Source organism: Bubalus kerabau, chromosome 10, assembly GCF_029407905.1.
Source record: "Bubalus kerabau isolate K-KA32 ecotype Philippines breed swamp buffalo chromosome 10, PCC_UOA_SB_1v2, whole genome shotgun sequence".
Lineage (NCBI taxonomy): Eukaryota > Metazoa > Chordata > Mammalia > Artiodactyla > Bovidae > Bubalus > Bubalus kerabau.
Window position 1 is genome coordinate 60,292,879 of NC_073633.1, and position 14,665 is coordinate 60,307,543.

Here is a 14,665-nt window from a genome sequence, read left to right on the forward strand (position 1 = left end):
TCCATCACCAACTCCCGGAGTTCACTCAGACTCAGGTCCATCAAGTCAGTGATGCCATCCAGCCATCTCATCCTCTGTTGTCCCCTTCTCCTCTTGCCCCCAATCCCTCCCAGCATCAGAGTCTTTTCCAATGAGTCAACTCTCCGCATGAGGTGGCCAAAGTACTGGAGTTTCAGCTTTAGCATCATTCCTTCCAAAGAAATCCCAGGGCTGATCTCCTTCAGAATGGACTGGTTGGATCTCCTTGCAGTCCAAGGCACTAAGAGTCTTCTCCAACACCACAGTTCAAAAGCATCAATTCTTCGGCGCTCAGCCTTCTTCACAGTCCAACTCTCATATCCATCCATACATACACACACACACACACACACACACACTGCTTCAGAGGGTGGCAATGGGGCTGGCAATGCCAGTGATAAAAGAACTTACTGAACCAGAAGTGTGGGTAGAAAGTGAGATTTGTTGAGTTCACTGCAAGGGAGCGGTGGGCAAAACAAAGGGGATCTGCCCCAGGGGAGAGAACCTGGGCTCCTTTTATGGTCCCTTCTGGTCATCCTTGGGTTAATGTTCCACCCACATGGTGATTATAGAGTTGGGTGTGCCATAGCTCAATTGTCCTGGAATGTCACTGCTTGTGACTGCTGGTTATTTCCATTGGGGGAGGGTGTCTTATCTTGAAAGGACCTTCCCAGCATAAGATGACTGTTCTGTTGTTAAGCTCCATACATGCTAACATGTGTTGCTAAGTCACTTCAGTCATGTCTGACTCTATGCAACCCCGTAGACGGCAGCCAACCAGACTCCCCTGTCCCTGGGATTCTCCAGGCAAGAACACTGGAGTGGGTTGCCATTTCCTTCTCCAATGCGTGAAAGTGAAAGTGAAGTCGCTCAGTCACATCCGACTCTTAGCATCCCCATGGACTGCAGCCCACCAGGCTCCTCCATCCATGGATTTTCCAGGCAAGAGTACTGGAATGGGGTGCCATTGCCTTCTCCAACATGTGTTAGCAGATATTAATGGCAGCTTTACTGCTGCTGTTAACCTGAACTGGAAACAACAAAAATGACCACTAATTAGTGAGTAATCACTTTCTTGTATATTCATAAAATGGAATATATTCTTCAGCAATAAAAAAGAATATTGATACATTCAACAACATAGCTGAGCATCAGAAACGTTATCCTACAGGGAAAAGACAGATACAAAAGGCAGTGTACTGCAGGTTTCCATTTAGCTAAAAAATATTGTGGCAGTGCGTGCAATTTATAATAACAAACATACAGTTGGTCTTTGAACAATGCAGTGATTAGGGTCACAAACCCCTGTACAGTTGATAATCTTCATGTGACTTTGCAGTCAGCCCTTCTTATCTGCAATTCTGCATTTGTGGATTCAACCAACTGTGAGTTGTATAGAACTGTAGTACTGGGGAAAAAACAAACAAACAAACTGTGTATAAATTGACCTTCACAGTTCAAAACTGATTGTTCAAAGTTCAGCTGTACATCCCTTGATATTCATGGAGAATTTGTTCCAGGACCCCTGTGGGTACCAAAATGCAAGGATGCTTACATTTCTTACATGTAATGGCAAAGATTTGCCCATAAACTACACATATCCTCTTTAGACCTTCTCTTGATTACCTATAATAGTTAATATGATATAAATGTAACTGGTTGGTGGCATGTGACAAATTAAAGTTTTGCTTTTTAGACTCCTGGAATTTTTTTCTGAGTATTTTCCTTCTGAGATTAGTTGAATCCTATATGTGGAACCCATGGATACAGAGCCAACTATATTCGATCTTTGTCTCCTTTCTGGCACAGAGCTCTCCAAACTCTTGGAATTTCCCCTATGAAGAGAGCAATTGAAGATGTCTCTTGTTATGTTAGGAGAAGGCAATGGCACCCCACTCCAGTACTCTTGCCTGGAAAATCCCATGGATGGAGGAGCCTGGTGGGCTGCAGTCCATGGGGTCGCAAAGAGTCGGACACGACTGAGTGACTTGACTTTCACTTTTCACTTTCATGTATTGGAGAAGGAAATGGCAACCCACTCCAGTGTTCTTGCCTGGAGAATCCCAGGGACAGGGGAGCCTGGTTGGCTGCCGTCTATGGGGTCGCACAGAGTCGGACACGACTGAAGCGACTTAGCAGCAGCAGCAGCTTGTTATGCTGGAGAAAGTGGAAGGGAAATCCCTCAGTCATGTCCCACTCTTTGTGACCCTATGGACTGTGGCTACCAGACTCCTCTATCCATGGGATTTTGCAGGCAAGAGTACCAGAGGGGGTTGCCATTTCCTTTCCCAGGGAATCTTCTGACACAGGCATCAAACCCAGGTCTCCCACATTTCTGACAGATGCTTTACCCTCTGATGGAATTCCAGTTGAGCTATTTCAAATCCTAAAAGATGGTGCTGTGAAAGTGCTGCACTCAATATGCCAGCACATTTGGAAAACTCAGCAGTGGCCACAGGACTGGAAAAAGTCAGTTTTCATTCCAATCCCATAGAAAGGCAATGCCAAAGAATGTTCAAACTACTGCACAATTGCACTCATCTCACACGCTAGCAAAGTAATAACTCAAAATTCTCCAAGCCAGGCTTCAACAGTATGTGAACCATGGACTTCCAGATGTTCAAGCTGGATTTAGAAAAGGCAGAGGAACCAGAGATCAAATTGCCAACATTTGCTGGATCATCAAAAAAGCAAGAGAGTTCCAGAAAAATACCTACTTTTGCTTTATTGACTATGCCAAAGCCTTTGACTGTGTGGATCACAATAAAATGTGGAAAATTCTTAGAGAGATAGGCATCCCAGACCTTCTGACCTGCCTTCTGAGAAATCTGTATGCAGGTCAAGAAGCAACAGTTAGAATTGGACATGGAACAGCAGACTGGTTCCAAATAGGAAAAGGAGTACCTCAAGGCTGTATATTGTCACCCTGCTTATTTAACTTCTATGCAGAGTACATCATGAGAAATGCTGGGCTGGAAGAAGCACAAGTTGAAATCAAGATTGCTGGGAGAAATATCAATAACCTCAGATATGCAGATGACACCACCCTTATGGCAGAAAGTGAAGAACTAAAAAGCCTCTTGATAAAAGTGAAGGAGGAGAGTGAAGAAGTTGGCTTAAAACTCAACATTCAGAAAACTAAGATAATGGTATCGGGTCCCATCACTTCATGGCAAATAGATGGGGAAACAATGGAAACAGTAAGAGATTTTATTTTCTTGGTCTCCAAAATTACTGCAGATGGTGACTGTAGCCATGAAATAAAAAGACGCTTACTCCTTGGAAGGAAAGTTTTGACCAACCTAGACAGCATATTAAGAAGCAGAGACATTACTTTGTCAACAAAGGTCTGTCTAGTCAAGACTATGATTTTTCCAGTAGTCATGTATGGATGTGAGAGTTGGACTATAAAGAAAGCTGAGTGCTTTTGAACTGTTGTGTTGGAGAAGACTCATGAGAGTCCCTTGGACTGCAAGGAGATCCAACCAGTCTATCCTAAAGGGTATCAGTGCTGAATATTCATTGGAAGGACTGATGCTGAAACTGAAACTCCAATACTTTGGTCACCTGATGTGAAGAAACTACTCATTGGAAAAGACCCTGATGCTGGGCAAGATTGAAGGCAGGAGGAGAAGGGGACGACAGAGGTTGAGATGGTTGGATGGCATAACCGACTCAATGGACATGAGTTTGGGTGGACTCCAGGACTTGGTGATGGACAGGGAGGCCTGGCGTGCTGTGGTTCATGGGGTCACAAAGAGTGGGACCTGACAGAGATGAACTGAACTTACTCTGTGAGCCACCAAGGAAGCCCTTTGTTATGTTAAGGTGGTAACCTTCAGAAAGCACCTGAGGATAGGACCTGTTGCCTGGTAAAAACCTTGTAATTAAAGGATTTACAACCCCACCTCCTGATGTCTGAGGAGGGGAAGGGGGCTGAAGGTTGCATAATCACCAACACTTAATGACCTAATCAATCATGCCTGTATAATGAAGCCTCTGTTAAACCTCCAAAGGGCAGGATTTGGAGACTTTCCAGACTAGTGACCACTGGTGATTTGGGAAGGCTGTGCTCCCAGCAAACAAGGAAGCTTCACACCCATTCTCACAGAACTTGCCCTGTGCATCTCTTGCATCTTTCCATCTGGCTGTTCATCTCTCTTTTTATAATAAACTAGTGATCTAGTAAGTAAAAGTTTTCTCTGAGTCCTATGAGCCAATCTAGCAAATTAATTGAACCCACAGCGGGGGTTATGCGAACATTTGATTTGTAGCCAGTCAGTCAGTAGTACAGGAAACAGGCTGTGTTTCCAAGCAGGATCCTTGGGGCCTCCCGGGCCTTCCCCCTATCCTCTGTTTTAGCTCCTATCTGAAGTACCTAGATGACAGTATTTGATGTATATTTCCTGAGTTGGTTGCAGATGTAAAAACCCTCCCCCTCTCTAACAAATGGAACATGTTAACTACTTGACAACCTAGAGTACATAGCCCTAGGCCTGCAGAACCCTAAGGACTAATAATGTTAACCTCTTTGATACCACCCTGCTATCCCACCATCAGCCAATCAGAGAATTGTGCACAAGCTGATGATATTCCCTGTGACCCAGCTGCCTCACCCGGCTTTTAAAAGTGCTTTGCGGAAACCCTTTGGGGAGTTTGGGGCTTTTCAGGGCATGAGCCACCCGTCTCCTTCCGTGGCCTTGAGTAAACTTTTCTCTGCTCCAAACTCTGACATTTCAGTTTGCTTGACCTCACTGTGTGTTGGGCACATGAATTTGTAGCTAGTGTCTGAAATCCAAGGAGGGGATTATAGAATTCCAATCAGTACACTGAACAGCTTACTCATATCACATAAATGATCACTTTCTACTCAGTGATCAGGAACTCCCTGATCCTGTCCCTGATCCTGGTTGTTGTCCAGTCCCTGGCAAGCCATAATCTAGTCTGCTCCTATGGGATTGACTAATTTACGTAACTTATGTCAGTGGAATCATGTAATATTTGTCCATCTGTAACTGGCTTAATTTGCTTAGCACAATGTCTGAACTAAACTGAACTGAACAATGTCTTTTAGGTAACTGCTAACTTCCTGAAAAAAAAAAAAAATAGCGAGTTTTTCCATTGTTTCAGTGTATGCCTAAATAAATTAGAAAAATAAGTTGGGTGTGAATAGAAAATACTCATTAAAAGCTATTAGAAAAACCAAGGTCCTGAGTAATTTGGGAAATGTAATGCTGTTTTGGTTTTAAAAAAGCCAGGAAATATCTAAGAAGTTTTTCAAATATGTGAACTTTTGAGCAAGGAGAAAGTACAGAGAGATACACACTAGATCATCTCTCTTGATTATCTCAGAACGTAGGACAGCTGGGTGGGGTGTAGTGTTTGTAGGATTAGACTCTTCTTTGTATGTGCTTCTAATGTTTCACATAATGCTGATTTGTTGAAAATCATAAAGTAAAAAGTCTTACAATATTTAAAAATATAACGTATGTGAAGCTGTTGGCACTCTGCTTCATAGATTATTTACCTTCATTCTCTATTCTTTGTTCTTTGGTGAAATTTCCAACTCTTTCCTTGTATTGTGTTCCCTACCAGGGCTCTGCCAATTGGAAGGATATAATTAGCTGTTTGTTATATGGGTATTAGGGCTTCCCAGGTGGCTCAGTTGTAAGGAATCTGCCTACCAAAGCAGGAGACACAGAAGATGTGGGTTCAGTCCCTGGGCCAGGAATATCCCCTGGAGAAGGAAATGATAACCCACTGTAGTATTCTTGCCTGGAGAATCCCATGGACAGAAGAACCTGGTGGATTACAGTCCATGGGGTTGCAAAGAGTCGGACCCAACTAAGCATACAAACACATATGGGTATTAGGGATTTTTAAATAGCTCCAGCCCAAGCTTGAGATTTCATTCTTATTTATAATACAAATGTATATAATGTCCACTCAAGAAATCATTCCATTACACATTCTCATTCAAATATAGTGATTACTATATTCTAGATACTCTGCTAGGCCTTCGTGACAAAATAGGGGAATATGGTTAGCACAGTTCCTGCCCTTGAGGAGGTTACATTCTGGTGGATGTACCCAGAAGGGACAGGACTAGTTATAAGCAGAGATGTTCAAGTTATTATCTGAAAGGGAACCTGGGCTTAACTTGGACATTCTGAAAATAGAAAAACAAACAAATAAACACAACACTAGTCATTTAACAAAAGGTTTCATGCCAAAAAGAAAAAGATTTCCTAACTTAGAAACTTCTCTCTCATCCTAACTGATAATTAGGCAAAGCTCCATTCAGTAGTACCAAGGAGCATTTTTTTTTTTTAACAGAATAAATCAACCTTTTATTAGGTCCCATTATTTCCCTTTAAGAGACACTAATTGACTGAGATCAGTTGTGTAAGTACTAAAATATGTATATGTTGAAAATAGAAACCACACATACAAGATGTGATATTCAACTCCTATTTCATATTCTTTACAGATATTTGAAATATATTAAAACATTTCCTAACTATTAATACCAATGACAATATAAAAATTTTTCTTTTTTTCTTCTTTTTTTCTTACTAAGGAGTTTGCTGCTTGGATTTAATTTTGTGAGAGTGAAGTTAGTATTTTATCATGAGCAACAAATGGCAACCATCATTATTCCACTTGAGTGCTTTATTGTAGCTTGAAACACCCTGAGCTACACATATGGGGTTTCTGCTTCAGCTGAGCAGTAGGCAATACAGCATATGCAGTCTCCCTGGGATTCCCAAAACCTGCAAAAGAAGTGACAGTTGCTTTATGAGATTTCTCCCATCTTTTCAAGTGTGTTCCACAGCAAGGACTTCATCCAGCATCATGTTAGACCTTCTTCTGCTTCAGCAGATGTCTATAGCCCTAAAATTAAAAAAAAAAATATCCCTATGTAATGCTTCTATTAAAAGTCCTTTGTGGCCACACACAGTAGTGATCTCCACATGACTGGGAACACTTCAGGGGAATCTGGTACCATATGCAAATTTGGAACATGTTGAGATGTTTATCTCAAATATCTCAAGTTACCCAGCTATCTCAGAGGATTTGGGGAAATAGTCATTTGGGGAGAAAATGTAAAACTGCAGCCCTGAGCAAAGAGATTGGAGTGAGTTGTACCATGTGGTCTATTTAAGAAGGCAGTGTGGAAATCCCATTTGCATCAGGGAAGTAAGCCATTCAGAAACCATGGATGCTGGCTGCTCAGATGGTAGGACTTGAGGATGATCAGAACCCTGTATTTAAATCTTCTTTATTGCCTATGTGTGTTTCCTTGTTTTCAGTCTCTAGAAATTGTACATTAAAAATAGAATACTTGTCAGGAGAAACTGTGAAAGATGTTGAAAAGATCAAAGGAAGATTCGTGGGTGTCTTGCCTAACTCTTGCATCCTGGGATATAGCTGTCTTTCCGTGTTTTATTTTACAACCCTTAAAATTGTGGCAAACTGGCAACCCACTCCAGTGTTCTTGCCTGGAGAAACCCAGGGATGGGGGAGCCTGGTGGGCTGCCGTCTATGGGGTCGCACAGAGTCGGGCACGACTGAAGTGACTTAGCAGCAGCAGCAGCAGCGGGGGATCATACAAATGATTATTGCCCATGGAAGTGGAAAGTACTAGTGTCCAGTGAAATGCAGTTATTTGTTGCCACATAGGTAGCCCATTTTACATTATTTTTAAATTCATTTCAGAGTTCCTTCTTGTTTTGTGTGTCTACTCCCTTTGGGTTTATTGTAACATTGGCTCCCTTACTAATAAGTTAAATATAATATGTGATATATATTTTGTATGTGTATGAAAGGCATGATTTAGTCTTAAAAATATCCTTTAACACACTTCTGGGGAAAAGAATCATTATTGCCTAAAGAATATTTCCTAAAGCATTTCCTAAAGAATGTTCTACAAAATGCTAGTTCCACTGAATGCTAACATGGATTTTTGTATGAGAATGTGTGACCAGTTCTATGATCAACTATATTTGGAAAGTATAGGATTAAACAAAATCTTTACTATGGCTTTTCTGTCTTACATATGCCAAGGTTCAGTATTAATCTACAGGTAGAGTATGTAATTCTCTGAGTTTTGCCAAACCAGTTGGTCAAAGAATTCTCTGGGAAAGAAATGCTTTTGAGAAATCCTATTTCAGAAAAAAATGCTGAAGTAGACCTGCATCCAGATTGGTGCTGATTGGGAGGTGTAGTTAAAGTATAAAATTCATAAGAAACTAAAGGAAAGGTGAGCAGGGGCCTAAATAAGCTTTATCTTTATGGAGTTTTCCATAGGATTGGCATTACTGAGTGATTGGCCACAAATGATGTACCCAGATCTTTGATACTATAGTGTTCAGGGAGATGTGTGTGCCCTTTAGCATATCTCTTAGTACAGGGATTATAATCACACACAGAAAGTATCATGGTAGGTTTTCCTAGAGCCTCCCAGGACCACTGAAGCCATGCCTGAACTCCAGTACTCTTGCCTGGAAAATCCCATGGATGGAGGAGCCTGGTAGGCTGCAGTCCATGGGGTCACTAAGAGTCAGACACAACTGAGCTACTTCCCTTTCACTTTTCACTTTCATGCATTGGAGAAGAAAATGGCAACCCACTCCAGTGTTCTTGCCTGGAGAATCCCAAGGACCGCAGAGCCTTTTGGGCAGCCATCTATGGGGTCGCACAGAGTTGGACACGACCGAAGCGACTTAGCAGCAGTAGCAGCAGCAGGATAGGTTTACAAAGCTTCCAAGCAACCTGTTTGGGTAGATGAGGGTATTTGGAGGTGTGGGGAAGTCTGGTGTGGTTAATGGAAAAAAAGAGTTGTATCTTCCATGTCTGGTCATTTCTAAATGTCTGGAAGGTGCCTGGGTTCATCAGGTCATCATGCTTCAGTTCAGTCGCTCAGTCATGTCTGACTCTTTGCAACCCCAAGGACTGTAGCACACCAGGCCTCCCTGTCCATTGCCAACTCCTGGAGCTTGCTCAAACTCATGTCCATTGAGTTGGTGATGCCATCCAACTGTCTCATCCTCTGTCGTCCCCTTCTCCTCCCGCCTTCAATCTTTCCCAGCATCAGGGTCTTTTCAAATGAGTCAGTTCTTCACATCAGGTGATCAAAGTATTGGAGTTTCAGCTTCAGCATCAGTCCTTTCAATGAATATTCAGCACTGATTTCCTTTAGGATGGACTGGTTGGATCTCCTTGTAGTCCAGGGGACTCTCAAGAGTCTTCTCCAACACCACAGCTCAAAAGCATGAATTCTTCAGTGCTCAGCTTTCTTTATAGTCCAACTCTCACATCCATACATGACTACTGGAAAAACCATAGCTTTGGCTAGATGGACCTTTGTTGGCAGAGTAATGTCTCTGCTTTTTAATATGTTGTCTAGGCTGGTAATAACTTTTGTTTCAAGGAGCAAGCATCTTTTAATTTCATGGCTGCAGTCACCATTTGCAGTGATTTTTGTACCTAGCATTGCTGCGGTGGTGCTGGGGGGCTAGGTAATAAGGAACATGAGCTTGGAGAGGGTTTTCAACAGCACATGAAGGGAATTCTACTGGCTCTGATTTCATGGGCATGCCAGGAGTCTTTAGCACCAGCCTAGGTCTAGTGCAGATAGACATCCTAGTCTGATACAGATTTGTCCTTCTAAGCTTCTGAACACTTCTCTCTGGTCCTGGGGTTGGGCTAAGAAACCAGAAATATAATTGGACAGCTATAAGGTTATTTTGACAGGCAACTGAAAAATATATCTGGAGCCAGAAGTGCATCTTGTGGTAGATGACTATCTTCTTGACACTGTTTTGGAAAACTTGTATATCACTACTGAAGTCTGTTTCTATGTATATGCAATCTTGGATTTTCCTACAAAAGACAATTGCATAGCAATGATTAATGCTGTAATCTTAGCAGAAGTCTCCAGAAGAATTCTTAAATTCTGTTAAACTCTGAATGCATAGGCACTGGACCTGAGGCACTGGTGATGGAAGCAGAGCAGCATCTGCAGAGAGCAGGTGAAGGCTTGTGTGGGTAGTACTTGAAGAACCCACCCTTCCTTTGCCCTGGCTTCTAGGTTTCCCCTTCGAATTTGGGGGTGTACTGCATCCAACTCCCAATATACAAATCTTGTGGAGAAAGCATGACATTTTGGTCTCTGAATTGTTTATGTTTTGAGAGTCATTTCTTACCCCTATTTAAAAACTATTTTCATTAAACAAATAATGAAAAAATAACGTGCCAGTCATTAGTCATGTTCATTTAAAATAGATTGGAAAATTCTGAAAAAATATTAATAGACACAAATTAAATCAATGATTAATTCTGTTATACAGAAGGTCCCAATACTAAATATTTTGTGAATGTGTTTATAGTCTTTGTGTTATGCACAAATGTGTTTGAAATATGTATTTCTGAAAGAATTAAACTGTATTGAATTTTTGCTTCTGAATTTTTTCTCTTGAATTATGAACATTTTCCCATGTGTTAACTACTGTTCAGAAGTATTTTTTATGCTTAGTAATACTTAATTTTGTTGATCTTGTACAATTTATTAAATCACTATTTTGTTTTCAAGTCTTTGCTCTCATAAATAACAATTTAATTAGCACTCTTTACATAGTAAGTAAGTAAGTAAGTAAATGAAGTCGCTCAGTTGTGTCCGACTCTTTGCGACCCCGTGGACTGTAGCCTACCAGGCTTCTCCGTCCATGGGATTCTCCAGGCAAGAATACTGGAGTGGGTTGCCATTTCCTTCTCCAGGGGATCTTCCTGACCCAGGGATCGAACCCAGGTCTCCTGCATTGCAGGCGGACGCTTTAACCTCTGAACCACCAGGGAAGATGCTCTTTACATAAAGCTTCCATCAAATCTCCAATAATTGCCTTAGGGTAAGTTTTCTAGGACTTTCGTGGTGGCTCAGATGGTAAAGAGTCTGCCTACAATGTGGGAGACCCAGGTTCAGTCCCTGGGTTGGAAAGATCTCCTGGAGAAGGAACTGGCAACCCACTCCAGTATTCTTGCCTGGAAAATCCCATGAACAGAGGAGCCTGGTAGGCTACAGTCCATGGGGTCGCAAAGAGTCAGACATGACTGAGCAACTTCACTTTCACTTAAGTTTTTTAACATGAAATTAATGTCAGTGTGTATGCATCTCTTTCATCCTGAAAGATTGAGTCAAATTAAAATCTTACCAGCACACTATGAAAAAGCCTATTTTAATGATAGTAGTAGTTGGACACGACTGAGCGACTAACACACAGTGTTTTTATGGCTTGGCTATAAGATATGAGATCACAGCTTTGGGAAAACTTTGAGCGAGAAGGCAGAGAGGACTTGATGAGTTGATTACCCTTCTCCCCCCTTGTTGTAGCTCCAGTCTCTGGGAGGGTACATGATTGGAAAACTCAACTGTGGACCACTGTTCTCAGTAGCCTGTCCCCTGGGTAACAGTCAGCTGATTTTGGAGGATCTGGTGGGAGTCTGTGGGCTGAGAGACATCCTGCCCATGGATGCCTGAAACTGCTCATTCTCTGGCCAAACTCCTGGGCTTTAGATCAGTACCAGCCTGTCCTTTGTTGTTGCTGTTCAGTTGCTAACTTGTGTCCAACTGTTATCACCACATGGACTGTAGCCTGCCAGGCTCCTTTGCCCGTGGGATTTCCCAGTCTCCTGCTAAAGTGTGACTGAGGCCAGATTCCCACTGGCAGCTGTTCTAGTATTCAGACTGGTTTCAGATCATCATTGTCACACATCTTGATTTGTGCTGAGCCTTCAGGAAGGTAGAAGAGGTGAAGAACCCATACTGGGAAACAGCAAAATCAGCCAGTGGTTATTGATTTTAGTTTTCACATGTGCAGCTTGGGCTATGCATTTGTCACCTGTGCTTTGATTCTGATGTTTTGGGGAGTGAAAATTCATAGCTTGTTCCTCTATGTATTCAAGTATTGGTCTTTGGTGTCACTTCTGCCTTATATCTATTTGGAGCAAATGCCTAAGTAAGCATAAAACCTGGTACAGTATTAAGCAGTCAGTCAGCAGAAACCCATGAGAATCTTGTTCGGCAGATTTGATATAATGTGTTTTTCTGCATTATTTTACAAGGAATTTTCTCTTATAGGCCACTGTTTTGACAAGCTACTGTGCAAACGTAATCTGCTAGCAAGGTTCACCTTAAAATTGAAATGTTCCACACAAAGGATTTTTTTTGTGTGTGCCTTTTTTAAATGTAAAATTTTAGGCTCAATTCCTTTCAAATACTTTCTGAATCCTGGGATTAATTTTATGTTAATTTAGGGAACTTATCTCCAAATACAGGTATACTTCAGTCAGTAATATACTAAATGATGCATTGAGAAACTGCTGTAAATTTGTAAGTTTGTCAAAATCAAAACCATTTATTCCAAATAAAGCAGGGGCTTTTGTTTTTTCCTCTTTTTCTTTCCTTTCCTATCATTCTCAAACTCATCCCTCACTTCATAAGCCCAACAAGATCATGATTCTAGGCCTAAATGCGTTGTGCCCAACTCTTTGTGACCTCGTGGACTGTAGCCCACCAGGCTCCTCTGTCCATGGGATTCTCCAGGCAAGAATACTGCAGTGGGTTGCCATGCCCTTCTCCAGGGGATCTTCCCAACCCAGGAATCGAACTCGCATCTCTTAGGTCTCCTGCATTGGCATGCGCGTTCTTTACCATTAGCACCACTTGTAAGTAAGTCAACCAAAGAGGACAAAACATGTATTGCCATCATTTTTTTTCTTAAATATACTTCAATGGCATTGCATAATGACATTATAAATGAAAACTAAAATTGATAAAGTTAGCTTTACGTTTTGTCTCTAGAAATAGTTGAATTTATTTCTAGTTCCTAAACAAGAAAATCAGAGATAAAGAATAGTGCATAAACAATTATAGAACCAAAGAATATTTGGGGAGCCTTAGAAACAACCTAGTTTAAACATTCATATTTTATAGCCATGTTTTTATTACATGTATGATCAAAGGTTGTTTTCTAGATCACAGAACAAATATCACAGATTCATTTTCACTCTCAAATTCTCTATGAAGCACTTTCAGGGTTTGCATTCAAACATTCTATGTGTTTCATTAAGTGTTTTGGGGCTGTCATTAGGAAGCTCAGTTTTATGCATTTAAAGCCAAGCATTTGTTTTGCAGTTGTTCTCAGGCTGGAATACAGTGATGTTTGTTTTAAAGAATCTATAATTAAAAAAAAAAAAAAAAATGTATATAGAGCCAGGCTTTCCAGGTGGCCATTTACAAAACAAAGACTTATTCCTCACTTAACACATAAATTCTTAAATTCTTACACCAGATTTTAGAGTATGGGCAGTAATATACCAAAGCGGCTCTCTGAAATAATGGGTTTGTAGGTGTATTTTCTGTGACAGACGCTAGAAATTGATTTTTCCTGCTTTATTCCAGGTCTAGCAGAGAAAATCATGGATCAGTTTTGGAGATGCACACGAAAAAAATAGTTGGAGCTTTTATTAACTACATGTGGGTACATAAATCTACTTTATTGCACCTTTTGCAATATTGTAAAAATTGCACTCGTACAAACCTGAGTTTTGTGTAGAAAGGAAGTTGCATTCTTAATAGACGTATGTTTTATTTCCCATAGTTGTGGCTTTAGAGAATAATTATCACAGTTAATTATGTAGGTATTTTTATAAAGTATTATTTTGTGAAAAGGGATTCTATGACCTTGTAATACATTATATATAAAGTCATTGATGAGTTTATAAATTGTTAATGAAAGTCTGTTTTCAAAATAACTGATCATTAAGTAATTAACCATGGAGAAGCAATCAGTTGAACTAAATATTAGAATTTGAGAGTGAGAAAGTTTTGGGAGCCACATTCCAGTGCTAAGGAAAGTAGATGTTGGATTTATGAATTCTCTTTGTAAGACATGTATGTGAGTCTAATAATCACATACGTGTGATTCTCTGGTGGCTCAGGAGTAAAGAATCCAGCTGCTAATGCAGGGGACACAGGTTTGATCCCTGAGTCAGGAAGATCCCCTGGAGAAGGAAATGGCAACCCACTCCAGTGTTCTTGCCTGGGAAATCCCATGGACACAGGAGACTGGCGGGCTACAGTCCATGGGATCACAGAAGAGTCGTGCAGCTTAGCAACTTAAACAAGAACAAGAATATCTTCCTCTGTACCTTCTAGTCAGCTTCCTCTTTTTCTGCCAGGCAATGGATAGAAAGATACACAACTTTTTAGAATTCAAGAATCTAGAAAAACACAAAACCAAATTCCCCAAATATTGCTCATTAAGAGTAATAAAGGAATGTAGATATATTCAGGCTTTAATATTTTAATCTTTTTCTACATATGTATCAGCTGTGGCAGGGTGGCAAGGAAAATTCATGCTGATTGGTCAGTTAATCTCACTTGATTATTCAGACACAATTGCCCTTATCTTAGGAAATTACCTGATGGCTTTCCCTCTTCCCAGCTTATTTCCTCCTGCCCATCCTTTCCATGGCACTTCCTCCCTTCCCTGTTCTGGTCATTTCAATCATAGTAAATTTGTAACTCCTTCCTCCTTGGACTGTGAACTCTTAGAATATAACCTCAGAGCAGGCAGCAGCTATGTTC